This window comes from Ranitomeya imitator, chromosome 3, assembly GCF_032444005.1.
Source record: "Ranitomeya imitator isolate aRanImi1 chromosome 3, aRanImi1.pri, whole genome shotgun sequence".
In the NCBI taxonomy this organism is placed as follows: Eukaryota; Metazoa; Chordata; class Amphibia; order Anura; family Dendrobatidae; genus Ranitomeya; species Ranitomeya imitator.
In genome coordinates this window covers 715,897,443-715,924,288 of record NC_091284.1, presented here as the reverse complement: position 1 = coordinate 715,924,288, position 26,846 = coordinate 715,897,443, and the positions used below count along the sequence as shown (strand labels likewise).

Sequence of the window (26,846 nt, the reverse complement as noted above, 5' to 3'; positions counted from 1 at the left end):
TAAATGGGTAGGCAAATCCAAGGTCTGGCAACGAAGATCAGAATATCAGAGTTCCGAGCAAGCACACCACTGAGCTGAAAGCTATGACTGACAGTATTCCCAGCATAGCCAACCAGCTAAATGGAAAAGCAGTCATAATGACAGGGCCACACCAGAGGATTTCCAGCAGGCTCGGTCTAATTGGGCTGTAGGGAATTCCTCTACACAAAACTGACAGCCCAGCAAGGCTCTGCATACCATAGTATGGCTGAGCTGTCACTTATATGCTGAGAGCCTGGCACACCCCTGCAATCCATAGGCCGGCTGAGCTGTCACTCACCGCGTCTGTGGGACACAGTGAGCGGCGGGATTGTGACAACATGTGCCTAGTATACCTCTGTACAACATGGCGGTACAGTGCAGTGGTCTTCTAGGATCCTTTTAGGGATTTTTAAAGAAATAACCATTGATGGGAATTATATCTTATTGGAAAGTTTTTCATAGACTGCTCACATTGTGAGCGGAGGTCAGCAAGATTTTATTATTCTTACAAATTAATATGACTCATTCGTATTGCTGAAAGAATGGGAAGAAACTCTTCCAAAATGTCTTTTTTAAGACACAATAAGATTATGCGTAAACATTTTATAGCGATTTCTATGCACATAATGTGATTTGCCAGTTTCACGTTGACAAGTAATTGAAGCTGAATGGTGGAAGTTGTTCTGCTGTATGAAACTGCATTACTGAAAAGAGGAAACCATAAAGATCAGTTTTCTATTCTATCCATGTACCATGGAAATAATGATGCTATATAGTGGGCCATGTCATAGCATTACCGAACCATGGCACCAGGATGAGAACTGTATGATTAGCACTTGGCTCTTGCTCCAACATCACAATATAGGCATTCAGCGCGGTAAAAGTGGACACATGGCATTTCTGTTCTGTCTGAATTCTTGGATCTCCCTTCCTTGTTTAGTTGGGAATGGTAAAAAAAGATCTAATGAAGCAGCTGCCATTCTTTCCTCATCAAAATAGTGGGAGGAAAAGGGCTATAGGGGCACGTGCCACATTACTGTTTGCCAAGGGGTGGCCAACAAAATATTATGCCTTAAAGTGAACCTGTCAGCAAGGTTTTGCTAAGTAAACTACAGGCATTGTCAGGTTGGCATTGTTACACTGATTAAAATAAGACCTGGGGTGAAGAAATCCATCCTGTCCATCCTGTGGTTCTTGTGGAATCAGTGTTAGAAGTTTTCAGATGAACAGTCTGTCTCTCTCTCTGTCTCAATGATGAGAAGCATGTTTGTGCTTCGGGGCGACCTGTGGGAAGGTCTTTCCTCGGTTTCTCTGGTTTAGAGCATGAAGATAAGACTCTGCTTACAGTCCAGCCCCGAAGCATGGGCTGTTGTGAATTCTGTTATCGAACTCCCTCCTGTGGTCATGAATGGTACTTCGGCGAGTTCTGTCCATGGACTCCCTCTGGTGGCTGTGAGTGGAGCTGCTGCTTCTGAGGTTCCTTCCATAGGTGACTTAGTTTATTCTTTGGCTGGCTGCTCTATTTAACTCCACTCAGATCGTTACTCCATGCCAGCTGTCAATGTTCTTGGACTGGTTCAGTTCGCTCTTGGATCTTTCTGGTGACCTGTCTACTCCAGCAGAAGCTAAGTCCCTGCTAGTTAATTATTTGTTCATTGTTTTCTTGTCCAGCTTGCTATCATGATTTTGCCTTGCTAGCTGGAAGCTCTGGGATGCAGAGTGGCATGTTGTGAATTCTGTGGCAGAGCTCCCTCCTGTGGTCACAAGTGGTACTTCGGCTGATTCTCTCTGTGAGCTTCCGTTGGTGGAGGAAAGTGGTACTGAGGCTTCTGAGTTTCCTTCCTCAGGTGATGTGGTGAAGTCGTTGGGTGCTGCTCTATTTAACTCCACCTAGTGCTTTGATCCTGGCCTCCAGTCAATGTTCTAGTATTGGACCTGTTTCCTCCTGGATCGTTCCTGTGGCCTGCTGCTCTGCATAGCTAAGTTCCGCTTTGCTATTTTGTTTGCTGTTTTTTCTGTCCAGCTTGTCTATTTGTTTTTTCCTGCTTGCTGGAAGCTCTGGGACGCAGAGGGTGTACCTCCGTGCCGTTAGTTCGGTACGGAGGGTCTTTTTGTCCCCTTTGCGTGGTTTTTGTAGGGTTTTGTGTTGACCGCAAAGTTACCTTTCCTATCCTCGCTCTGTTCAGAAAGTCGGGCCTCACTTTGCTAAGTCTATTTCATCTCTACGTTTGTCTTTTCATCTTAACTCACAGTCATTATATGTGGGGGGCTGCCTTTTCCTTTGGGGTATTTCTCTGAGGCAAGGTAGGCTTATTTTCTATCTTCAGGTTAGCTAGTTGCTCAGGCTGTGCCGAGTTGCATAGGGAGCATTAGGCGCAATCCACGGCTGCCTCTAGTGTGGTTGGAGAGGATTAGGGATTGCGGTCAGCAGAGTTCCCACGTCTCAGAGCTCGTTCTATGTTTTTGGGTTATTGTCAGGTCACTGTATGTGTTCTGACCTCTATGTCCATTGTGGTACTGAATTACCTTTCACAACAGTGGCACCTCCGCAACGTGAGTCGGTGCGGAGGTCTTTTTGCACACTCTGCGTGGTCTTTTTGTAGTTTTTTGTGCTGACCGCAAAGATACCTTTCCTATCCTCAGTCTGTTTAGTAAGTCTGGCCTCCCTTTGCTGAAACCTGTTTCATTTCTGTGTTTGTGACTTTCATCTTAACTCACAGTCAATATATGTGGGGGGCTGCCTTTTCCTTTGGGGAATTTCTCTGAGGCAAGGTAGGCTTTATATTCTATCTCTAGGGCTAGTTAGCTCTTAGGCTGTGAAGAGGCGTCTAGGCAGAGTTAGGTACGCTCCACGGCTATTTCTAGTGTGTGTGATAGGATTAGGGGTTGCGGTCAGCAGAGCTCCCACTTCCCAGAGCTTGTCCTGTGTTAGTTTAACCATCAGGTCGCTCCGGGTGCTCCTAACCACCAGGTCCATAACAATGGGCATATCAATAACTGAAAACTTCTAAGACTGACTACACAAGAACCACAAGACGGATTTCTTCACCCTAGGTGTCATTTTAATCAGTGTAACACAGCTAACCTGACAATGCCTGTAGTTTAATTAACAAAATCCTGCTGACTGGTTTGCTTTAACCAGGCTTTCTAGGTGAACTCCAAAGTCAGAAAACTGGGTAACAGTTCATGCTCCTATTTTGTTGCTTAGATTTCATGCAATCATTGCCCTGAACAAACAGTCCCAGCGATCAAACGACAAGTGATTGATTAAATTTTTGTTTGTGGTTTGATTTCAAGGGGTATTGTTATTTCCCAAGATCCTATCCCAATATGCAGTATGTGTAATAACAACAATATTAGCAAATACCTCCAAATAGAAATGTAGTATAGTTATTTTGAACATGTGCAAGGCATTGCAGTAGCTTAGACAAAGCTTATCAACTGTCACTATATGAGTGGTCATTCATAACCATGTATACCTAAGCTACTGCAATGCCTGCACAAAAGGTAAGAGACATAGCGAATCAGAAGAACTATACTACATTTCTAATTGGAGCTATTTGCTAATATTTTTATTATTACACCTACTACATATTGGAATAGGCTCTTGTTAGATAGGAATACCCCTTTATGCTTATTTTAAATGAAAGGAGGCATTACGTATGACCTACATGTCCATGTAGACAGCTTAGAAGGGTTGCTCCTTTAAGGACTTCTGGTCCTGTCTCTTTGTTTTTATGTTTCAGGCAACATAGCCCATACAATTTGGTATTGGATAGATTTTCATAATGCCTGTCCGGTTCTTTTTCTGTGTCAGTCTCTAAAATGTATAAACTTTTTTTTCTGTTTTTCTTTTTTTTTTTCTTTGCAATTTATCATATACGTAGTTGAAAATGTAATTATTTAACCGTATGGTGATAATAAGCATTTCACAGCCAGCTTCACGTTCTCAGTTATTTTGTCTTCTTGTGACAAGTTGTTTTGCATAACACTTTGCTTCTATTAGCCGAAGGTTTCAGCTGCTGGTTATTTTGTATATTTTCTTGCATTTCAAATTTAAGTTTATGCACTTATTCCAAACAACTAATGACATTGTAATGCTCAGTTAGTTTCATTTGATAAGTCAGAAAATCGAGACAGTCAGAATTTTAATGGTTGGTTGACCTCTGTGAATTACTGCTAGAATCCACTATAAGTTATGAGCACGGCTGTGTTTTCCTGCCCCCTGTCTGTCTATCTGCAGTATTACATCTCTGGTACAGAGCATCTTGTGTGCGGATACCATTCTATGAAATGCTGAAATATTGTGGCCATGCTTAGTTCTACTGTATTAAGGTGGGCAAGTGACATTTCCCCTATAGCTGCCACTCTCTTTTATTTTCCTAGTTTTGGAAATGTTACCAGCACAGAACTGTCTGATTATCTGAAGTGTGACATCGCTGGAATCTTAAAGAATTAACTACAAATAACCTGTTATTAGTTAAATGCATATTCTTAGGGGCATAATTAGGGCAGAGGATGCGACTATGATCGGGCTTATGTGCAAAAAAAAAAACCTTTCTAAAGCATTAAGCTTTGTAATTCAAGTGCAGTAGAACAAATACCAGCTACACCATATCGCTGATCAATCACACTGAATTTAGCACTGCGGCTGAAGCCTCTCCTAGCTTTGGCTGCCACTGGCAATTATTATTTCCAGACTACTAAACTCACCTTCTTCACTGCTGCAGTAGAACAACACAACGCATTACTGTCTGGAATGTGTGTCCAATATTTTCCCAATTGCTCTTTCTCTTCCTATTGAAGAAGAGCTGCGAGCTCTGGCACTATCCTAACTCACCCTAATATGGCTGCTGTATTCCCTGCTTAATAGAGATAGCAAAGGCGTGCACTCTGATCGGTGTGGATTGGTGCAGGCTGAACCACGGTAACTTCATAAATAAATAAACAACAGCCGCACTCGATATTTTGTTTTTTCATATGCAAATAAAGTAATTTATTATTTTCACCACAGTGGTATTTGCGAAACTGGGGTCACCACAATCATATATCGAGGTACTAGGTAACGTTTCGGCCCCGTTGTGGGCCTTTGTCAAACCTCACTAGAAAACAATAAGAATTGCACAATGTTACAAATTTGAAAAAAAGGAATATGAAAAAAATAAAAATAAAAGAACAGGGACACAAAACACAACAAAACAGTGCTATACATAAGCAGCGACTAGTGGTAGTGTAAACCCAATACAGACACTATATGTACAAAATATACTATATGTACAAAATATACAAAGGGTATACATCAAGCCAATATCTGAAAAGGGAAATTATGCGTATATCTATATTCATAGAGCCAGCATGCAAGTTGGCGTGGTATCAACGAAAGGCATCCAGATTTACGCTTCTGAAAAATTACATACGAGCACTAATAAAAGAGGAAGGGCGACTAACCTTGTTGTAAAAAGAAAAAAGTGGAGGGTACCCCAAAGTAACGAAACAGGTAGTAAGGCAGGATCCAGGCGGAGACTGGAGGGGGGGGGGGGGGGGAGGAAAAGAAAGGTATACCATTAAGTAGGATAGAGATATATAGTACGAGAGTAAGGGGCGGGGGAACATGACATAACATACCGTATAATGCAAAAGCGGGAAAAAGAAGGTAGGTCAGGAAAGGGGAAACAAATTCCCAATATGCGCTGTAAAAGATATAAAGAGCATGAGTCAGCTGTGGGGAAGACAGGGGGGACACAGCCTAGAAGGGAGCAGCGAATACCTGTGGATCCGGTGTGCTGCGTGCCTGCGGTGATGTGTGGAGCCGTGTAGAACCGTGGGGTTAATAAAGGGGCGGCACAGGAAGTGCAAGGCTGGAGCGAGGGCTGGAGCGCAGGGCCAGACAGATAGGGAGGAGTACGGCAGCGCAGGAAAGGTTAGGATATGGGGCCGGCGTAAAGAGCGCGACTGCGCACTAGGCAGGATGTAGAGCCGAGGGCTGGAACACAAATATAGCGCGGGGAGGATGGGGCGCGCTAGGAAAGGAGCATACGGCGGCGGCGCATGCGCACTTGAGAGAGTCGGGGAGCAACGGCGGCGCGCTGAAGGAAAAAAGACTAGCGCCTGCGCACTAGAGGGTCGGTAGTGGCGGTGCATTGCCAAACCTGGTATCTATATTAAAGGAGGGGAGCAAGCGTCGTAAGAGTAAAGGGAGCATCAGCGCAGAAGTAAAGCGCTGGGAGACAATAGATGGGCTGGCACCAGTATAGTATGGGAATGAAAGAAAGCCTGGGAGAAAAGGAAATGTGTCAGAGTGTGAAATGATGGGCTATGGGGAATATGACCGAAGTGGTGGAAGGAAAAATAAGGGGGAAAAAAGGAAATAAAAATAAAAATAAAAATGAGGACAGAAGGAAGAGAAGGAGAAAAAGGGGGTGAGATCATGGGATGAGTATGATGGATAAACTGAAAAATGAAATAAATAAAAATAAAAATAAATAAGGAAAAAATTGAAAGTAAAAATAAAATAAAATGAAATGAAAGTAAAAATAAAAATAAAATGGGATAAGAATAAAAATAGGGTGTCGACCCAAAGTAGCAAAAGAGAAAAAAATGAAAGTAGAACGAAAAATAAAACGAAAAATAAAATAAACAAATAAAATGAAAATGAAAATAAAGATAAAAATAATAATAAAAATAATAATAATAATAATGAAAAATGAAAAAATAAAGTGAAAATGAAAAAAGATTGAAAAAATAATATATAATAAAAATAAAAATAAAAATAAAAATATAAAAAAATTATAAAAATTAAAAAATAAAAATGAAATGACCAAAATTGGGCAATAGGTACTTACCCCAGAAGGATGTGATAAATAGTGAGGGTCAGATGGCCTGAAAGTATTAAGAAAAGATTAGTATGTGGAAGGATAACAACAACGGTAAGTCAGCCCTACCCGCTAAGGACATGCAAGAATAAGCTAGTATAATGGAGTACAAATACTGAATATAGTGAAGACTATGACGCTATAGTAGAGAACCGGAGGGTCAACAGTGTACCATCAGCAAACCAAATCAAGTTCACGGTTAAGGCCCTTTGGTGAGAGGGTCTTGAGGGTGTAGATCCAATGTGCTTCCCGTTCCCTCAGCTGTTTGATGTGGTTGCCGCCCCTGCGTGGTCTGTCCACCTGCTCAAGTACTTGGAATCGCAATTGTGAGATGGAGTGGTTGGCGGACACAAAATGGTAGGGGAGAGGAAGCCACGTTTTCTTGCATCTTATAGTTGATTTGTGAGACGCAATCCGATCCCGGATATGCTGTGTTGTCTCACCAACATAAAGAAGTCCACAGGGGCATTTAACTACGTAAATGACATTGTTAGAGTCACATGTGAAAAATCCATTGATTCTAAACTGTTTGCCCGAATGAGGGTGGGTGATTGTGCCAGATTTTATGACATTCGAGCAGCATGCACATCTCAAGCAGGGAAAGGTGCCGTTCCTTTCGGTACTAAGAAAGGTCTGTCTAGGCACTCTAGTAAAGCTACCAATGTCGGCTTTAACCACTTTGTCCCTAATGTTATTCGGCCTACGTTTACACAACAGCGGAGGTGTAGAAAAAGCCTGGATGTGGGGGTATGCTTGTTTAAGGAGAGGCCAGTGCTTGCGAATAGCATCATATACCACGGGCATAACAGGATGGTGAGAATGGACAAACGGGACTCTTTCAGGTCTGGATTGACTATTAGGGGAAACGGAAGGGTTTGTAGCCAACCTTTTCTCTTTATTCAAAAGACTCACAGGGTAATCCCTGGCCATGAACTTTTGTGACATCTCTTCCAGTCGTTCTGGAAGTAGACTGGGTTTTGAGACAATACGTGCTACACGCTTAAATTGAGAACGGGGCAAACTTTGTTTAGTGGAAATTGGGTGGCAACTTTGATAGTGAAGCAGACTATTGGAGTCAGTAGGTTTAGAAAAGATGTCCGTGACGAGGGAACCATTGGGTTCTCTTATGACCAAGGTGTCAAGAAAGGAGATCTGCATAGGGCTACTGTTTAGTGTAAATTGCAGTTCTGGCCTAATGGAATTGAGATATTCGGTAAAGCTGAGTAGGGTATCGTGTGGGCCCGTCCATAGACAAAAGATGTCGTCTATGAATCGGAGCCAACATCGACTATGGGTGCGAAACAGGATGTTATTATATACGTAGGCATTCTCGTAATTGTCCATATAGATATTAGCGTAAGCTGGTGCGACATTTGCACCCATGGCAGTGCCTTGGGTTTGTAGATAGTATTGATCTCCGAAAAGAAAAAAATTGTTATGTAAAATCAAAGATAGGAGTTCAAGGCAAAGCTGTTGGGAATCATTGGTAAAATTGCATTGTTGTAGGAGATCCGCCACTGCTTGAAGGCCTAGATCATGCTTAATGGAAGTATATAAGCTACATACGTCAAATGTAACAAGAATGCTTTCTGTTGGTGTGGGTGAAAATTGTCGTAGGGTTTGTAGAAAATGCCCGGTGTCTAGAATAAACGAACGCATTGTCTTAGTAAGTGGGGTTAGAATTTTTTCCAAGTAGATTGAGATAGGGGCCAGAATGGAGTCGGTTGAGGCGACAATTGGTCGCCCTGGTGGGTTGGTGAGAGATTTATGGATTTTGGGAAGAGTATATATTACGGGAGTCACTGGATACTGGTTAGTGAGGAAGGTAGCGGTTTTAGAGTCAATTACTTTAAGGGACTGATATTTATGGAGGATAGTCTCAATTCGTGTTTTAATGGTGGAAGTGGGATCAGAGGAAATCTGTTTATAAGTAGTGCCATTAGATAACTGTCTACGGATTTCAGATATATAGTCTACACCTCCGCTGTTGTGTAAACGTAGGCCGAATAACACTAGGGACAAAGTGGTTAAAGCCGACATTGGTAGCTTTACTAGAGTGCCTAGACAGACCTTTCTTAGTACCGAAAGGAACGGCACCTTTCCCTGCTTGAGATGTGCATGCTGCTCGAATGTCATAAAATCTGGCACAATCACCCACCCTCATTCGGGCAAACAGTTTAGAATCAATGGATTTTTCACATGTGACTCTAACAATGTCATTTACGTAGTTAAATGCCCCTGTGGACTTCTTTATGTTGGTGAGACAACACAGCATATCCGGGATCGGATTGCGTCTCACAAATCAACTATAAGATGCAAGAAAACGTGGCTTCCTCTCCCCTACCATTTTGTGTCCGCCAACCACTCCATCTCACAATTGCGATTCCAAGTACTTGAGCAGGTGGACAGACCACGCAGGGGCGGCAACCACATCAAACAGCTGAGGGAACGGGAAGCACATTGGATCTACACCCTCAAGACCCTCTCACCAAAGGGCCTTAACCGTGAACTTGATTTGGTTTGCTGATGGTACACTGTTGACCCTCCGGTTCTCTACTATAGCGTCATAGTCTTCACTATATTCAGTATTTGTACTCCATTATACTAGCTTATTCTTGCATGTCCTTAGCGGGTAGGGCTGACTTACCGTTGTTGTTATCCTTCCACATACTAATCTTTTCTTAATACTTTCAGGCCATCTGACCCTCACTATTTATCACATCCTTCTGGGGTAAGTACCTATTGCCCAATTTTGGTCATTTCATTTTTATTTTTTAATTTTTATAATTTTTTTATATTTTTATTTTTATTTTTATTATATATTATTTTTTCAATCTTTTTTCATTTTCACTTTATTTTTTCATTTTTCATTATTATTATTATTATTTTTATTATTATTTTTATCTTTATTTTCATTTTCATTTTATTTGTTTATTTTATTTTTCGTTTTATTTTTCGTTCTACTTTCATTTTTTTCTCTTTTGCTACTTTGGGTCGACACCCTATTTTTATTCTTATCCCATTTTATTTTTATTTTTACTTTCATTTCATTTTATTTTATTTTTACTTTCAATTTTTTCCTTATTTATTTTTATTTTTATTTATTTCATTTTTCAGTTTATCCATCATACTCATCCCATGATCTCACCCCCTTTTTCTCCTTCTCTTCCTTCTGTCCTCATTTTTATTTTTATTTTTATTTCCTTTTTTCCCCCTTATTTTTCCTTCCACCACTTCGGTCATATTCCCCATAGCCCATCATTTCACACTCTGACACATTTCCTTTTCTCCCAGGCTTTCTTTCATTCCCATACTATACTGGTGCCAGCCCATCTATTGTCTCCCAGCGCTTTACTTCTGCGCTGATGCTCCCTTTACTCTTACGACGCTTGCTCCCCTCCTTTAATATAGATACCAGGTTTGGCAATGCACCGCCACTACCGACCCTCTAGTGCGCAGGCGCTAGTCTTTTTTCCTTCAGCGCGCCGCCGTTGCTCCCCGACTCTCTCAAGTGCGCATGCGCCGCCGCCGTATGCTCCTTTCCTAGCGCGCCCCATCCTCCCCGCGCTATATTTGTGTTCCAGCCCTCGGCTCTACATCCTGCCTAGTGCGCAGTCGCGCTCTTTACGCCGGCCCCATATCCTAACCTTTCCTGCGCTGCCGTACTCCTCCCTATCTGTCTGGCCCTGCGCTCCAGCCCTCGCTCCAGCCTTGCACTTCCTGTGCCGCCCCTTTATTAACCCCACGGTTCTACACGGCTCCACACATCACCGCAGGCACGCAGCACACCGGATCCACAGGTATTCGCTGCTCCCTTCTAGGCTGTGTCCCCCCTGTCTTCCCCACAGCTGACTCATGCTCTTTATATCTTTTACAGCGCATATTGGGAATTTGTTTCCCCTTTCCTGACCTACCTTCTTTTTCCCGCTTTTGCATTATACGGTATGTTATGTCATGTTCCCCCGCCCCTTACTCTCGTACTATATATCTCTATCCTACTTAATGGTATACCTTTCTTTTCCTTCCCCCCCCCCCCCCCTCCAGTCTCCGCCTGGATCCTGCCTTACTACCTGTTTCGTTACTTTGGGGTACCCTCCACTTTTTTCTTTTTACAACAAGGTTAGTCGCCCTTCCTCTTTTATTAGTGCTCGTATGTAATTTTTCAGAAGCGTAAATCTGGATGCCTTTCGTTGATACCACGCCAACTTGCATGCTGGCTCTATGAATATAGATATACGCATAATTTCCCTTTTCAGATATTGGCTTGATGTATACCCTTTGTATATTTTGTACATATAGTATATTTTGTACATATAGTGTCTGTATTGGGTTTACACTACCACTAGTCGCTGCTTATGTATAGCACTGTTTTGTTGTGTTTTGTGTCCCTGTTCTTTTATTTTTATTTTTTTCATATTCCTTTTTTTCAAATTTGTAACATTGTGCAATTCTTATTGTTTTCTAGTGAGGTTTGACAAAGGCCCACAACGGGGCCGAAACGTTACCTAGTACCTCGATATATGATTGTGGTGACCCCAGTTTCGCAAATACCACTGTGGTGAAAATAATAAATTACTTTATTTGCATATGAAAAAACAAAATATCGAGTGCGGCTGTTGTTTATTTATTTATGATGGTATTCCCTGCTTAGGCTTTTATTCAGGCTGTGATAGTACGTCCTGAATGTCCATGTGCCTTCCATGACTGATGTAATTTTCTGCAATGTGTAAAATGGCAGAATACTATACTAATCGTATTGCAAATTATTCTGATTCCTAAAACATGACTTTGCATCAAATAATTCACTCATCTGCATTGGAGTACATCTCTATATGCAGCATATTGCGGAATGCAAGGACAGAAGAGAATCTCTTGGTCCATCTCTTCTTCCCCCTGTATTGTGTACTTACACTCTTATCTACTTACTCGTTTTTCCTCTGTAGTTAGCAGTACACTGATATACGGCTATTACAGTAGATCCTATTGTGAGTGAAGTGATAATAGAACAGGGAGGCTGAAGAATAATGAAGTTCACCGTGACTTCCCTGACAGGCCATCAGCTGATGCTGTACAAGCTCTGTGTACCACCGCTTGTGTCTGCGGTGCCACGGGCAAAAAAACATGCCTAGCATTACCGTAGGTTGGTTTGTTGGATTCACCTCTGCTCCTTCTCCTCTGTACATTTTAAGGCTGTAGTCATATTTTTGCCTTTAATTATAAATGTTTTATTTCTATTCTGTTGCTCGCTTTTATATGGATGTGTGATGCTTCAATAGGATAAGTATTGTACATGTACTTTATGTATTTTTATTTTCCTGGCCTAAGTTTTTTATGAAAGCACCACTCCAGTGTTTTTTTTCTTTATTTCAGCGCTGGAGTGGTGCAACTAATGTAAGTTCCCTGACCCTAGTGTTATACTCACTAGCTACCTTTTATTATCAGGGTTGCTCGAGTCTCAATTTGCCATCTCGTGGCCTCAACTGTTGAGTGACCGGAAGCTATAGGTAACCGTCAGAAGGTCTAAATATAAGTCTTTGAGAAAGGCTTGTTCTGGCTCCTATAGACTCACATCAATTTGTAACTTCCGGGTCACCCATGAAACAACGGAGTGATGTGGCAGGTCACACCCTGCAGATGACCGACACGGGGCGGCGCCAATAAAAGATGAAAACGGTGGCTGTTTAGTGCAATTTTAAGGGCCGGTCATTTAGATTAGTGGCACCGCTCCAGCGCTGAAATAAAATAAGAAATGCAGGGGTGGTGCTTTAAAACCCCTTACTGACAGTCAGTACCCCCGCTTTGATGTGGGAAGCTGCATTGAGCCCACCTCAAAGCTGTGTTTTCAACAGCTGACGTGCCCGCAAGAGGTGCGGGTGGAATCGCGATCCGCCAGCACCTATTAACTACTTAAATGCCGCTGTCAAACTCTGACGACAGCATTTAACAAGCGCTTCCGGCCATCGGGCCGGAAATGCGCGCACCACTGACCCCCGTTACGTGATCGGGGGTCAGCGGTGCATTGGCATGACAACCTGAGGACTCCTGAAGACCTCTATGGTTGTTGATGCCAGATTGCTGTGAGCGCCACCCTGTGGTCGGTGCACATAGCAATGCTGTATTTCTACATAGGTATGATCTGAGCATCGTCTCTATGTAGCAGAGCCGATTAGACTATGCCAGCTTCTAGTCTCCCATGGAGGCTATTGAAGCATGGCAAACGTAAAAAAATGTTTTTAAAAATATGAAAAAAATTAAAAAAAATATAAAAGTCAAAAAATCACCCCCCTTTCGCCCCATTCAAAATAAAACAATAGGAATCGCCTAATCTATCAATTATAAAAAAGAATTAACCTGATCACTGAACGGTGTAGCGAGACAAAAATTCAAAATGCCAGAATTACTTTTTTTGGTTGCCACGACATTGCATTGAAATGGTATAATTAAAAACGTCAGCTCAGCACGCAAAAAATAAGCCCTCACCTGAGCCCAGATCACAAAAAATGGAGACACTACGGCTATCGGAAAATTGCGCTTTTTTTCTTTCTTTTTTAGCAAAGTCTGGAATTTTTTTTTAGCACTTAGATACAAAATAACCTAGACATGTTTGGTGTCTATGAACTCGTGTTGACCTGGAGAATCATAACGGCATTTTTTTCAAGTTTTCTAGTGCATGACATGGTAAAACCAATGGTGTCGTTCAAAATTACAACTCGTCCCGCAAAAAACAAGCCCTCACATGGCCATAGTGACGGAAAAATAAAAAAGTTATGGCTCTGGGAAGGAGGGGAGCGAAAAACGAAAACGCAAAACTGAAAAAAGCTCCGGGGGTTAAGGGGTTAAAAAGGAATCTTCACCCATTCTAAAGATTGACCAGGGGTCAAATTGAAATTCATTCTTTCTGTTGATTGCTGCTATCTCTCAGAATGAGATGACATGTCTGAAGATTGACATTTCTTGCCCTTAGACTAATTAGGTTTTGCTTCCTTGATGTTTTCTGACATGCATTTGGTGGATACCCAGGAGTTCTTCAGGAGTCGCAGTCAGTTGTAGACTTTTTTTGGTATACATTTGGCTGACATATAAAGTCAACTATGCTTCTTGATATCAGGTGTTGTCTCAAATGGGTACAATTACCTTGTAAAAACAAGCAACTTTACAGTATCCAGATTATTAAAAATACTATCTGTTGTCAAGAAAGGAGGGATTTTTAATGTTATAGTTTACTGCTCATTGCCTAGGTTGCTGAAATCCTCTGCAGTCTATAAGAAGTGTCCGGCTTCCTTGGCAAGCAGTGCACACTTGCAAGCTATTTGCTCTACGGCATGCAGGATCTGAAGCTGCTCGTATAGCTGGATCTGGCCAGCTTTAGTACCAGGGCGTTTCTCTGATGCTATGTTGGCATTGCTGGATTTGCTATCAGCCTGGGAGAGCGCACACTTCAGACCAACAGAGTGACCATTGAGCTTGTGTGAACTTTCAATCTTCAGGTGCACACAACACCCTGAGAAGCAGGAAGGCAGGAGAGCCATGTGCTCCTGATGATGAAAGATGGCAAATCCCCTTAAAGCTCACCAAAACAGAGGCGATGATACCTTCCCTCCTTACAGCAGTGTTAGGCAGAGAAATAATATACAGCAATGCATAGCTGGAGGAATGAATGGATGTGGATGACTGCTCGAGCGCTGGCACATTGCGATACTGACTAATAAGTAACAAGATCCTCGCTGAATGACGCCTGCAGCTCGCTGAATGAAGACTCTTCTCTTTGTGGTTGTATTTTGTTCTTTTTCCTTTATTAATGATAATTGTTTGTTTTAAGATTCGCTTTGTGCCTATACACACACTTACAGACGGTCCATTAAATTAATCCTCACTGAGATCACATTTCCTTTATTTGTGCCGCGTGGTGAAAACATTCTCATCAACTAAACAAAAGACAGAGAAGAGCAAAGAGGCCAATTTCCTTTCTACTGACCAAATTATTCCTTTAGTTAGAAATATTATCCCATTTATTGTCATACTACACAATCGCCCCGATACAGTTCTCTATTGAGAGCGTATTGGCGAGAAGGTCATTACCAGACCAATATTTTCCATAGTCCTTTTATAAAACTTAGCAGGTGTGAATCTGTCATTTAGTTTGATATTTTTGTGAAAAAAACTGTCCTGTTAGTCTTTAGAATACAGCTGCATGGGTCTAGAGCATTGTCTAGTGGGGTCATATTCAATGTCGGAGGCAAGGGTGGCTACCTGTGTCTCTGAACTTTGGTGGCTGGTATGTTGCCATGCTAGTTTATTATATCCTTCTCCTTCATGGTCTTTTTATCTTGCATAACCAGTCAAATTATATAACTGATTCCATCATCGATTGTTACCACCAATGGGCACATACAATGGTCTTCAGTCATACATGGTATATGATACTGTGCCTCCTTCTTTGTCCTCTTGAGTATTATATTTTGTGATAAGTCCCAAGACCAGACGCTGCCTATTTTCCTTTCTTGGTTGTCTTGCACCCTGTTGTATGATATATGTGTATACAGATGTTGACAAAATTATTGGTACAGTTATGTTCAAGTTATTAACACCCACAATGGTCATTGAAATAACTTGAAAAGTAATTTTCAATCTAAATTGATTGAATATCATCAACTAATGAAAATCAGACCTTGCTTTTGAATTGTGGTTGAACAGAAAAATGTTAAAAAACAAACTAATGAAATGGTTCTGGACAAAAAAGATGGTACCTTTTTACTTAATATTTTGTTGCACAAAACCTATTGAAGCGATCAGGGCAAGCGATTTCTGTGTATCCCAATTAGACTTCTGCACTTGTTTACAGGTATTTCGGCCCAATCCTCTTGAGCAAACTGCTTCAGCTGTCTCGGGTGTGTAGGTGCCTTTTTCCAGACTGCATGTTTCAACTCCTTCCACAGATGTTCAATAGGATTTAGAACAGGGTCCATAGAAGGCCACTTTAGAATGTTCCAATGGTTTATTCTTAGCTATTATTGGATGATGTTTTCAGCTCTGTGTTTTGGGTCATTATCACTTTGGAGTACCCATAATCTGAGACTCAAACAAAGCTTTTTGACACTGGGCATCACGTTTGGCTCCAGATTTATTTGATAGTCTTGAGCTTTCAATGTATGCTGCACAGATTCAAGGCACTCTGTGTAAAGCAGCCTCAAATCATAATCGAGCTTCCTCCATGTTTCACAGTAGGTACAATGTTATTTTTTTGTATGCTTAATTTTTACATCTATGAACATAGAGCGGATGTGACTTTCTAAAAAGCTCCAGTATTGCCTCACCTGTCCAAAAATAAATATAACATATGTGATGCAGTGACCCCTGTAACAGGTAGGGGGCGCTGCATGGTCTCCCCAGTATGCGCACGGAGGCGTATTGAGGCCGTGCGTGGCAATTGTGTGCATGGATGTGATGGTGAGACAGTGTCTGGCATTGTGGTTAATGGGAGGTATGTGTCACAGGGATGGATGCTCCCTGCGATGCAACCCGGAGTATCTTATCTTTAGAGCGCGTGAGCACTGAAGATGTCATTTAGTGCACCTGGGTCCGGGTTGCGGGTAGCTATGAGAGATGGGAGGGTCTGGCTACCCACATACCTCACTCTGAGTGGGGGTGCTCACTGTATCTTTTTCCCTGCAGGTGTTTGAGGACCTGCAGTGATGTCATGATCATGTGACCAGTGCATGTGATGTTACCTCACCTGTGGGTGTGGTTAGAGGCTACCTAAAGGAGGTGTGTTAGCACATGGTAGTGAGTGTTTGGGAGTCTGCAAGTCTGGGCAGACTTTCATGTGTCCTGGCTGGACACTGCAGATGGGCCCTGTGTATGAGTGACCTGTGGAAGCCTGTGTTGCTTCCTGGAAAGCACATGCTAGCGTGGGAGGTCCTGGGAGTAGGACTGGATCCCTGAGCAGCGCAGCGGAGCTTGGGGAAGCTACAGTCCTCGGTGGGTCTGGACTGACTGAGATATGCCGCAAAGGCAAGTTGGTGATCCCCGTTTGGCAGCTTCTCCAGAAGAGTGGAACTTGGGGAAGCTACAGTCCTCGGTGGGTCTGGACTGACTGAGATATGCCGCAAAGGCAAGTTGGTGATCCCCGTTTGGCAGCTTCTCCAGAAGAAAGGACTGACAAGGAGTCAGCAGGTGGAGCAGGAGCTCCCAGAAGGTACCATTGATTGTTGGTGCTTCATATGTTAAATGAACTATGTGGTAACCCACGGAAACTGGTCAGGAGGACCAGCGTGTTTAGTTGCTGCAACCTGTGATATGAACTGTGTGGTAACCCACGGCAACTGGTCAGAGGAGGACCAGCGTGATTAGTTGCTGCAACCTGTTAATGTGAAGATTGATGCAAAGACTGTTTGCTTATTGTTCATATTTCTGTGGTTTATGATGCCATAATAAACCATGTGGACTGTTTTGTTTGGAAAAAAACCGTGCCCGTGTACGTGAATCCCGTGCTAAGCGAGTGTCCCCCAATACACTCAGTAAGAGCAATCTTACACATAATTATATTTTTAGCTTAAAGATCCAGTGTTTATACAAATCAACTAAAAATGTCAGTACAAATATGTATTCATAGTAAATAGCAAATTCATCCAGTGTAAACGGTGTCATGTGTCAGTATATATACAGTCATGGCCAAAAGTATTGACACCCCTGCAATTCTGTCAGATAATACTCATTTTCTTCCTGAAAATGATTGCAAGCACAAATTATTTGGTATTATTATCTTCATTTAATTTGTCTTAAATGAAAAAACGCAAAAGAGATTGAAGCAAAAAGCAAAACATTGATCACTTCACACAAGTGAAGCCAGACAAAAGTATTGGCACCCTCAGCCTAATACTTGGTTGCACAACCTTTAGCCAAAATAACTGCGACCAACCGCTTCCGGTAACCATCAATGAGTTTCTTACAATGCTCTGCTGGAATTTTAGACCATTCTTCTTTGGCAAACTGCTCCAGGTCCCTGATATTTGAAGGGTGCCTTCTCCAAACTGCCATTTTTAGATCTCTCCACAAGTGTTCTATGGGATTCAGGTCTGGACTCATTGCTGGCCACCTTAGAAGTCTCCAGTGCTTTCTCTCAAACCATTTTCTAGTGCTTTTTGAAGTGTGTTTTGGGTCATTGTCCTGCTGGAAGACCCATGACCTCTGAGGGAGACCCAGGTTTCTCACACTGGGCCCTACATTATGCTGCAAAATTTGTTGGTAGTCTTCAGACTTCATAATGCCATGCACACAGTCAAGCAGTCCAGTGCCAGAGGCAGCAAATCAACCCCAAAACATCAGGGAACCTCCACCATGTTTGACTGTAGGGACCGTGTTCTTTTCTTTGAATGCCTCTTTTTTTCTCCTGTAAACTCTATGTTGATGCCTTTGCCCAAAAAGCTCTACTTTTGACTCATCTGACCAGAGAACATTCTTCCAAAACGTTTTAGGTTTTTTCAGGTAAGTTTTAGCAAACTCCAGCCTGGCTTTTTTATGTCTCGGGGTAAGAAGTGGGGTCTTCCTGGGTCTCCTACCATACAGCCCCTTTTCATTCAGACGCGGACGATAGTACGGGTTGACACTGTTGTACCCTCGGACTGCAGGGCAGCTTGAACTTGTTTGGATGTTAGTTGAGGTTCTTTATCCAACATCCGCACAATCTTGCGTTGAAATCTCTTGTCAATTTTTCTTTTCCATCCACATCTAGGGAGGTTAGCCACAGTGCCATGGGCTTTAAACTTCTTGATGACACTGCGCACGGTAGACGCAGGAACATTCAGGTCTTTGGAGATGGACTTGTAGCCTTGAGATTCCTCATGCTTCCTCCCAATTTGGTTTCTCAAGTCCTCAGACAGTTCTTTGGTCTTCTTTCTTTTCTCCATGCTCAATGTGGTTCACACAAGGACATAGGACAGAGGTTGAGTCAAATTTAATCCATGTCAACTGGCTGCAAGTGTGATTTAGTTATTGCCAACACCTGTTAGGTGCCACAGGTAAGTCACAGGTGCTGTTAATTACACAAATTAGATAAGCATCACATGATTTTTCGAACAGTGCCAATACTTTTGTCCACCCCCTTTTTTATGTTTGGTGTGGAATTATATCCAATTTGGCTTTAGGACAATTCTTTTTGTGTTTTTTCATTTAAGATAAATTAAATGAAGATAATAATACCAAATAATTTGTGTTTGCAATCATTTTCAGGAAGAAAATGAGTATTATCTGACAGAATTGCAGGGGTGTCAATACTTTTGGCCATGACTGTATGTATGGCAGCGCTGCTCCAATCTGAGAAAAATAAGGTTCCTTTATTATTAGTGCATCTAATAGAAATGTTTCAGTTCCTCCTGGAACCTTTTTTAGGATTGATTGGACTAATGTATATATCAGCAATATGCCTCCATTGTCATATGTCACTAGGGGTTACTTGATTACCCTGAATCATGTTAATACTAATAATATTTTTCTAGTTTTGGAATAAGTTTCAATCCTGAAAATCCCAGCTGAGTCACAGAGAGCTGTGTTTCCCAAATGCTTGAAATCTATAAGAACTGTGAAGCTCCTCTCAGCTTGTGCGAAGAAGGTTTTGCTCTGCACGCTGAATATTACAGCATGTTCTAAAGTGGAGACAGTGTGATAAGCTTAGACCTGTTTTCATCGCTTTGTTACGGCTGCCACCTAAACTAATTAAAAACGTAATTATCATGTGCTGCAGTGAGTTAATTAGGCTGTTTGTTTTTCAGAATCTAGGACATTTCTACTGAAATAGCTCCTGTAATGTGGGTTTTATGTAAAGTGTGTATTTGGCCAATCCAATAGTCATAGTCTACAAATAAATTAACATTATAAGTGAGGGTTCAGATTAAAGCCAGATGACAGAGCACAGAGAAGTCATGATATGACCAAAATGTTCATTTGTTAGCCTGTTAATGTATAATCTAAAGATGTAGCTTTCATCACCTGAGCATTTGCCTTTATAGCTTTGATGCTACATTTGCCGGGTCCTTTGGCGATATGCGCTAGGAAAGTTTCCTTGACATACTTCAAGTAGATGCAGTTGAAGTTTGGATTTGTATAGACACACAGTGGTATCCATAACACATAGTTTCTCATGTTAAAAAATACGTATTGCGCAGTGTACTTTTTTACTTGATGCCTCTGTATGTAATAGCGCAGCAAACTGTGCTATTCCATAAAGTAGAAATTGGTGCACTTCTTTGGGCTAAATAGGGGCAAGAATTGTAATAAACTGTTGGAGCCGTGCTTCTAAAAGTGTTGTGCCCTGGAAGAAGCCATGCTACAGGCAAAACTAAAGTCGTATGAGACTTTTGTTCAGAAAGCATTCGGTTTGTTATGTTCATCAATTTTATGGCAGTTTGTCAGAATGAATGAACACCTCTACAGAGTCAACAAAACAAAAACACACCGGCGCTAAAAAGAGTCTTGAAGCCGCTGATGCCAGAACAAGCACTGTGCCAGCTATGTCAGAGCCAGAAGGTCATGTAAATGAAAAAAGGGGGTATGGATATCGCGCTACAATTATAGCCTAAATCAATAATATTTACAATGGACCACTCATGATTATATGTCTCAATAATGCTACTGCCTCATAGCATCATGGATAATCCAATAAAGGGTGTAGCTATTAAGCATTGTTATGTGCCATGAATGAGACATTTTACAGACTGTCCTGTACATTTTACATGCTGTATGGCAGTTTCTCATATTGTTTATTGTTGCTATGTGTTTTTGTGTTTTCCATAGCTCAAATCCTCCCTTTCAATGAAGTTTGTCCCTTCTGTCTCCCTGTCTCCCTCTGCTGGGTGTCATGTCACTTCCTTCTTCTCCCTGTGTCTCAGTCCCCATCTTGGCTTCATTAGAGGCACATGTGCTTTCAGTTTGTCTGAACAAAGTCTTTTTTACCTGCTGCTGTTTGTATGCATTCAACAAGAATTCTTAAAGAAATCAAAGTCTCTTCTGGATTCTTCATAACGTGTGCCTGCAGCTGAGTTAAGCTATCTGCGACCATCGCCAATTGTAAGTAAGGTGAAGAGATTCAGCATCTCACAGAGCCATATTTGCAGCCACAGGCTCCGGGACAGAATAACTGTTGCTGTACCTCTAGTGCATAGAGTGTGGATATCACCCACTCACAGCACAGCAACAGTGCGTAATAGCTACACCCTTTATTGGATTATCCATGATGCTATGAGGCAGTAGCATTATTGAGACATATAATCATGAGTGGTCCGTTGTAAATATTATCGATTTGGGCCATAATTGTAGCACAATATCCATACCCCCCTTACCTCTACAGAGTCGTTTACCAGTTTACTTGGGAGTTGCTTGCATTAATGGAAATAGTGTGTTAAGTTTTTGTTATGGCTCGGTTTGGGGACTCAATGCAGTGACCTATTGCTGTTCAGTCCTTTAAGGGTATGTGAACACGTAGATTGAATCTCTGCGGATTTTTCCGCACCTGTTTTTATAAATCCGCAGGTAAAATGCACTGCGGATTTCCTGCGGATTTCCTGCGGAATTACCGCGGATTTACCGCTTTTTGTGCGGATTCCACCTGTGGTTTTACACCCGCGGATCCCTATAGAGGAGCAGGTGTAAACCGCTGCATAATCCGCACAAAGAATTGACATCCTGCTGAATAAACAACGCAGCGTTTCCACGCATTTTTTTCCACAGCATGGGCGCAGCGGATTTTGTTTTCCATAGGTTTACATTGTATGTAAACGCATGGAAAGCAGCTGCGAATCAGCAGCGGCCATTCCGCAGCAAAATCCGCAACGTGTGCACATAGCCTTACAGATTGATCTATTGCTATATTACTTCTCTGTCCAAATGCTGATTGTTCCTTTGTCCCTATTCTGCCTTCTTGGTTCGCTCCTTTACATGTGTTTTCCATTTTCCCATTTTGGTTTCACCCTAAAACGTTCTGCGTGGAGTTTTATGTAGTATCCCTTCTCTGCACTTTCTTGCTGGCTATATTTCCTGGTGGCTGGGTGTTCAGGAATTCCAGCTCTTTATTGGGGCTTTACCTTGCTCGGTTAACTCTAGTTGTTTTCCTGCAGTAAATCGGTCTGCTTTCCCTCCCAGCACCTTTTTCTTTTATCACTGTTCTTGGGAGGCCTTTTATTTTTGGTACACCATCACCGCTGCACCTTGGGTTCTCATATATCTCTCACACTTTCAAATTCTTGTTACTAGTGTATTGCAGCCTACCCTCTGGTTCCTCAGGAGGTACCAGAAAGCTTCTGACAGCGGACCAAGTGGGTGTAAGTGCGGCATTTAACTTGTGTGAGTGTGAACACGTTCATAACAGTTTTATCATGAAGGTGCCTTAATTCTGGAAACCGCTGCAGTGAATTGCCAAATTTGCTTATGAATTATAACCAAGAGGTTGATCCTGGTTGCTAAGTATCTGGATCATCGGTGAACAATTGTTTAATTAATTTACTGACTTTGGAAGAAGTGTACACATATTTTATTTATTTATTTTATTCTCTTACATAGAGCCATTAGCTCCTCTGTGCGTTACAGACGTCAGCACTTAAGATTGCTCGCTGCACCCAGCTGGCTAATGTAGATAGACTCAGTACTGCTTATTTTATAAAAAGTACAATACTGTCTATTGCAACTATTGGTAAAGTAAGGATGTTTAGTTCCTGCCTTCAGTACAGCCCAACCAGACTGAAATGCCTACTTTTCGGAGAGATCAGTATAAACACCTCACATTCCCTTGGTTGTTTCTGAAAATGTATAACAGTCCTATAAAATGTTGCCCTAGAGATGACAAAATGTTGCATAATCAGCCTTATTAGAGGTCTGGAAGACTTGTGTTTCATCACCTTTTCATCATCTTGCATTCTTCTATGCACAAAGAGAGCAATTCATCAACCACTTTATAGCGATTTTCTGCCATTTGTCAGTTCTTACTTGGGTAATGCCGGTAAGGCCCCATTTTATTTAACCTTACCTAAGCTCTGGAGGCAGATTCTTGGGAAGATCTGTGTCCTGTCCATAGATTTTAACAGCTCATTTACATAAAAGAAAAATGTTGATTTCTATGGTACAAGACATCACATCGCAGATATCAAGGCATCATTTTATTCCTATGACCTTCATGCCCATGTAGACGGCTTAGGAGGGTTGATACTACTGACAGATTCCTTTCAAACAATATTGTTGGTCAATTTCTGATGATAGCTTCCCTTTAACACTAGAAGTCCCAGTAATTTCGAGCTCCAAAGGTTCCAAAGGTAGAAATGTTAAATGACCCCTCTCTGGGACTTCTAGTATTAAAGGGAACCTGTCACCCCAAGGCGTTTTTAAGTAAGGCTGCATTCTATGAAGGTGGCTCTTATGTTTGTGCTCTCTAATAACGCTGAAATATTAAGTTTTATAAATTGCGCGCCATACCTGTATTGAGTTTGGGGGGTACATTTTTTCCCTTGGACTCAACCGCCCCCCAGCCGTCAATCATCCCCTCAGTGCGCCGGGCACCACCTCCTTTCTTTGTATTCACGTACCCGGCGCCTGCACTGTGCTCTCATTTTTCTGGCATGCGCCGTGCGCACTGCCCTGGAACTCACATCAGCTGATTTAGTGATCCCGCCCCACAGTGTGTTCTGATGTATTTACACTGCGGAGCTGGGAATCTGGCGCATGCACAGATAGTATCTGCGGCTGTCCCCATCTCCCTCCGCCTCTTTCCTCCAGCGTGATACAACTCGTCTGCACTGCAGCGTCAGAGTGATCACAAGCTGCAGACGAGTCGTATAACGCTGGAGGAAAGAGGCGGAGGGAGATGCGGACAGCCGCAGAGACTAACTGCTCATGCGCCAGATTCCCAACACAAACATAAGAGTCACCTTCACAGAATGCAGCCTTAGTGCTGCAGAAGGTGGCTCTTTTACTTAAAAACGCCCTGGGGGGTGATAGGTTTCCTTTTATTAAGTACCTAGGAGAACTCTTGCTTTTACACTGTTGGTCAATATTAGGTTGAGTCATATTCTTCTGTCCTACAACATGTGGTATCGTCCAATTTCCATGGCCGAGTATTTGACTGGAAATTGGAAAAATTTAGCACATTTTTTGGGGGGGGGTTCAAAAATGAGTTGTGGCAAAAAGTTTGGGAGCCCCTTACTGCACTTTTGCTTTTGACCACTGACCAACAGCGGTCTGGTTTCTCTAAACACCAGCCATTCATTTATCGGATGAAGCTGCCGCTGGCAGATGTTTCATATGCGGCTATTGCTGTGGATGAGTCCTAACGTAATATTGTGGCCAATCAAAAGCATGGCTTTCCATTTTGTGCTTTAATTGTGGGGTCTACGAAAGTAAACCCTGCCCTGCTGAATGTAAAATATGGTGTGTGTATAAGTGATGAATTCCAAGCATTAAACTATTTCATTGTCCTGTGCCTTACACTATATGTAGTAGAGGTTGTAGTACCCTTTCTATTCAGAAGTAAATTCTAAAGTACTACTTTCTTAATTTTGTTTTTCTCTCGAGCTATTTGCATCTTACATCACACATTTTTTGCCTCTGTAAATCTGCCTCTAAAGGACAGTAATGAAAAGCATAACGAGAAACATCTTTTGCTGCTGTCCTTTCAGCAGAGGAGCTCTCGGTTATCATTTAACGAAAGGCACTGGAGGTCATACGCACTCAATGTTGCCGAAGCAAATTATTATAACAGACTCTCAACCTCATATTATGAGCATTTCAGGAATATCAGATAATTCCTTTCAACGTGTGAAGTGCTGCTTAGCATTAAGCAAAACGAAAACCTTTTACAGCTCTCACTCCTCGCAAAGTATTTAACTATCATCAAACAGAAGAGACAGAAAAATAGTTAATTTTTTTTAAAAAATTTGCATTTTTATATACTTTTATTTCCAAGTTTATTTCTCTACTGATGTAATAAAGATGAATTCATAAATTGCGGTGCTCTGTGTCAGCCCATCCTGTTGTAAGCTGTTGACACATACCGTAGTTCCATCCATCAGTTTCTGTTGGGGAAGATTAATGTCAATTATATCTACTAAGTGTAAGAGTAAAGTGTTAAAGAGAACCTGTCATCAGGATTTTACACCCCAAATTTAATGGCATGTATACAAAGGCACCTTAAGAGCTCGCTCACACCAGTGTATAACACGACCGAGTTCTGTCCGATGTTTTATCAGACAGCACAGTTTTACATTAGGAGGCAATGTCATCTAGCGCTTTTTTTTCCAATTCGACATGAGAAAAAAAATTCAGAATTCTGTAATTGGACCATGTGCACCCATAAAAGTCTATGGGTTCGTGTGAAACATCGGAGGTCATCCAAGTGTAGTCTGATTTATGCAGACGCAGAAAATGGAGAAACTAAGTTTTCCATCTTCTCTGCACCTGTGATACGATCAGATCACAATAGTCTGACACTCTGCTCAAACTCTGACGTAATTTGATTCATGTGTCATTTGCATAATTGGCCACGATTCTCTCCCATATGGCTGTCTGACCGCAGGCAAATGCTAAGTAAATCTTTACCTCTCTTGTAGAAATCTGCTTTGCAGTTTTAGAAAAATCCATAGTTGTTATGGTAATGAGTTACCAGTGCAGTGGGTGGGGCCTTGCACTTACCCCTCTCCGCCTCTCTCCATATCCCCCGCCTCTGCCTGCCTCCTGTCTCTAGGTCACTCATGTTTCAGTGACGTGTCTGTCAGAGACAGGAGGCAGGCAGCTGGCAGGGATATGGAGAGAGGCAAGGGAGCTGTAAGTGCAAGGCCCCACCCACTGCACTGTCAGCTCATTAACATACAATTTAAACTATGGATTTCTCAAAAACACAAAACTGAATTTCTACAAGAAAGGTAAGATTGTACTCAGGATAAATGCATTCTTATATAAATGATAAGTTTAGAGAAGAAAATCCTAATGACAGGTTCTCTTCAAAGAACTTCTTTTACATCAAAAATACTTTAAAACTTAGCTACCCTAGAAAAACTATAGAGTGCCAGTTATGCATTGTAGATGATTAAACTAACAAAGATTGGAACCTTAAAATTACTTAATTATATGTGGACTCCATACAACACTGCTTTGGACAACAGCTATTTCTCCAGACTTCCCCACACAAATGTATAGTTAATTAATTTTAGATATAGTCACAGTTTGTTCAAATCCACGTGGAACCATGGAATTCAGGAAATTCGACTCAAATTCGATCCTCCATAAATTGATGCACTCATCTCTACTCTTAACAGAATTGGTTACTCAGAATATGTCCTGCTGCTTGGGCGACACCCAATCAGCCATGATCTGATAAGGAACGAATACTTGTCTTGCCTGACCATGCATGTGTTCTCAATGGAGAGTGGGAAGTAAGCTGCCAGAAACGTCAGGCGTTTTCTTATTTTTCATGACAACTAAAGGAAGTTCCATAACCCTGCTGTTGTCTTCGGCCTGGGGAGACCGATTTTGAACTTTGCTATTTTTTGGGGTGTTCAAGATGCGGTTCTGAAACTTGTGGTTGATTGACTTAAATGAGGATGGGTCAGTCGGCCATGGGTTTCAGAGCCGCATCTTGAATATTTTAAAGAATATTGAAGTTCAAGGTCGGTCGTTTTTGACCGAAGACAACAGCAGGGTTAAACAAATTATACATATAAGGAACTTGGAGTGTCCAGCAATGGTAGAGTCATATGGCTATGCTCTCTGGTGTATGGGCACCTTAACTCATGAACAGTCACGTTCTGGCATCTAATGAAAAGCCACTATCCGCTATCTTCTCATTCTACTGAAAACCACTGTTATCACAATAAGTTCTAATAACGTCAGTTGTGTACTGCATTGAAAACTGAATTGTTGCTGAAGAGAGTGTGAATTTCGCTAGACTTTTTGTATACTGTGGTGTAAAATGATCCCAAG

General features: G+C 41.8%; 1 protein-coding gene and 2 long non-coding RNA genes across 9 annotated transcripts in view; 2 read left to right on the top strand and 1 right to left on the bottom strand.

The window, feature by feature from the left end:
* The window catches only part of PDE1B (phosphodiesterase 1B), a 548,753-nt gene that overhangs the window by 407,050 nt on the left and 114,857 nt on the right, over positions 1-26,846 (top strand). The gene's annotated exons all lie outside the window — the stretch shown is intronic.
* LOC138672297 (uncharacterized) lies at positions 5,050-5,862 on the bottom strand. Its single transcript, XR_011319699.1, has 3 exons — positions 5,647-5,862; positions 5,470-5,544; positions 5,050-5,123 (listed from the first exon to the last, which is right to left on the bottom strand). It is a non-coding gene; the product is annotated as an uncharacterized lncRNA (long non-coding RNA).
* On the top strand, positions 10,620-11,432 carry LOC138672296 (uncharacterized). Its single transcript, XR_011319698.1, has 3 exons — positions 10,620-10,835; positions 10,938-11,012; positions 11,359-11,432. It is a non-coding gene; the product is annotated as an uncharacterized lncRNA (long non-coding RNA).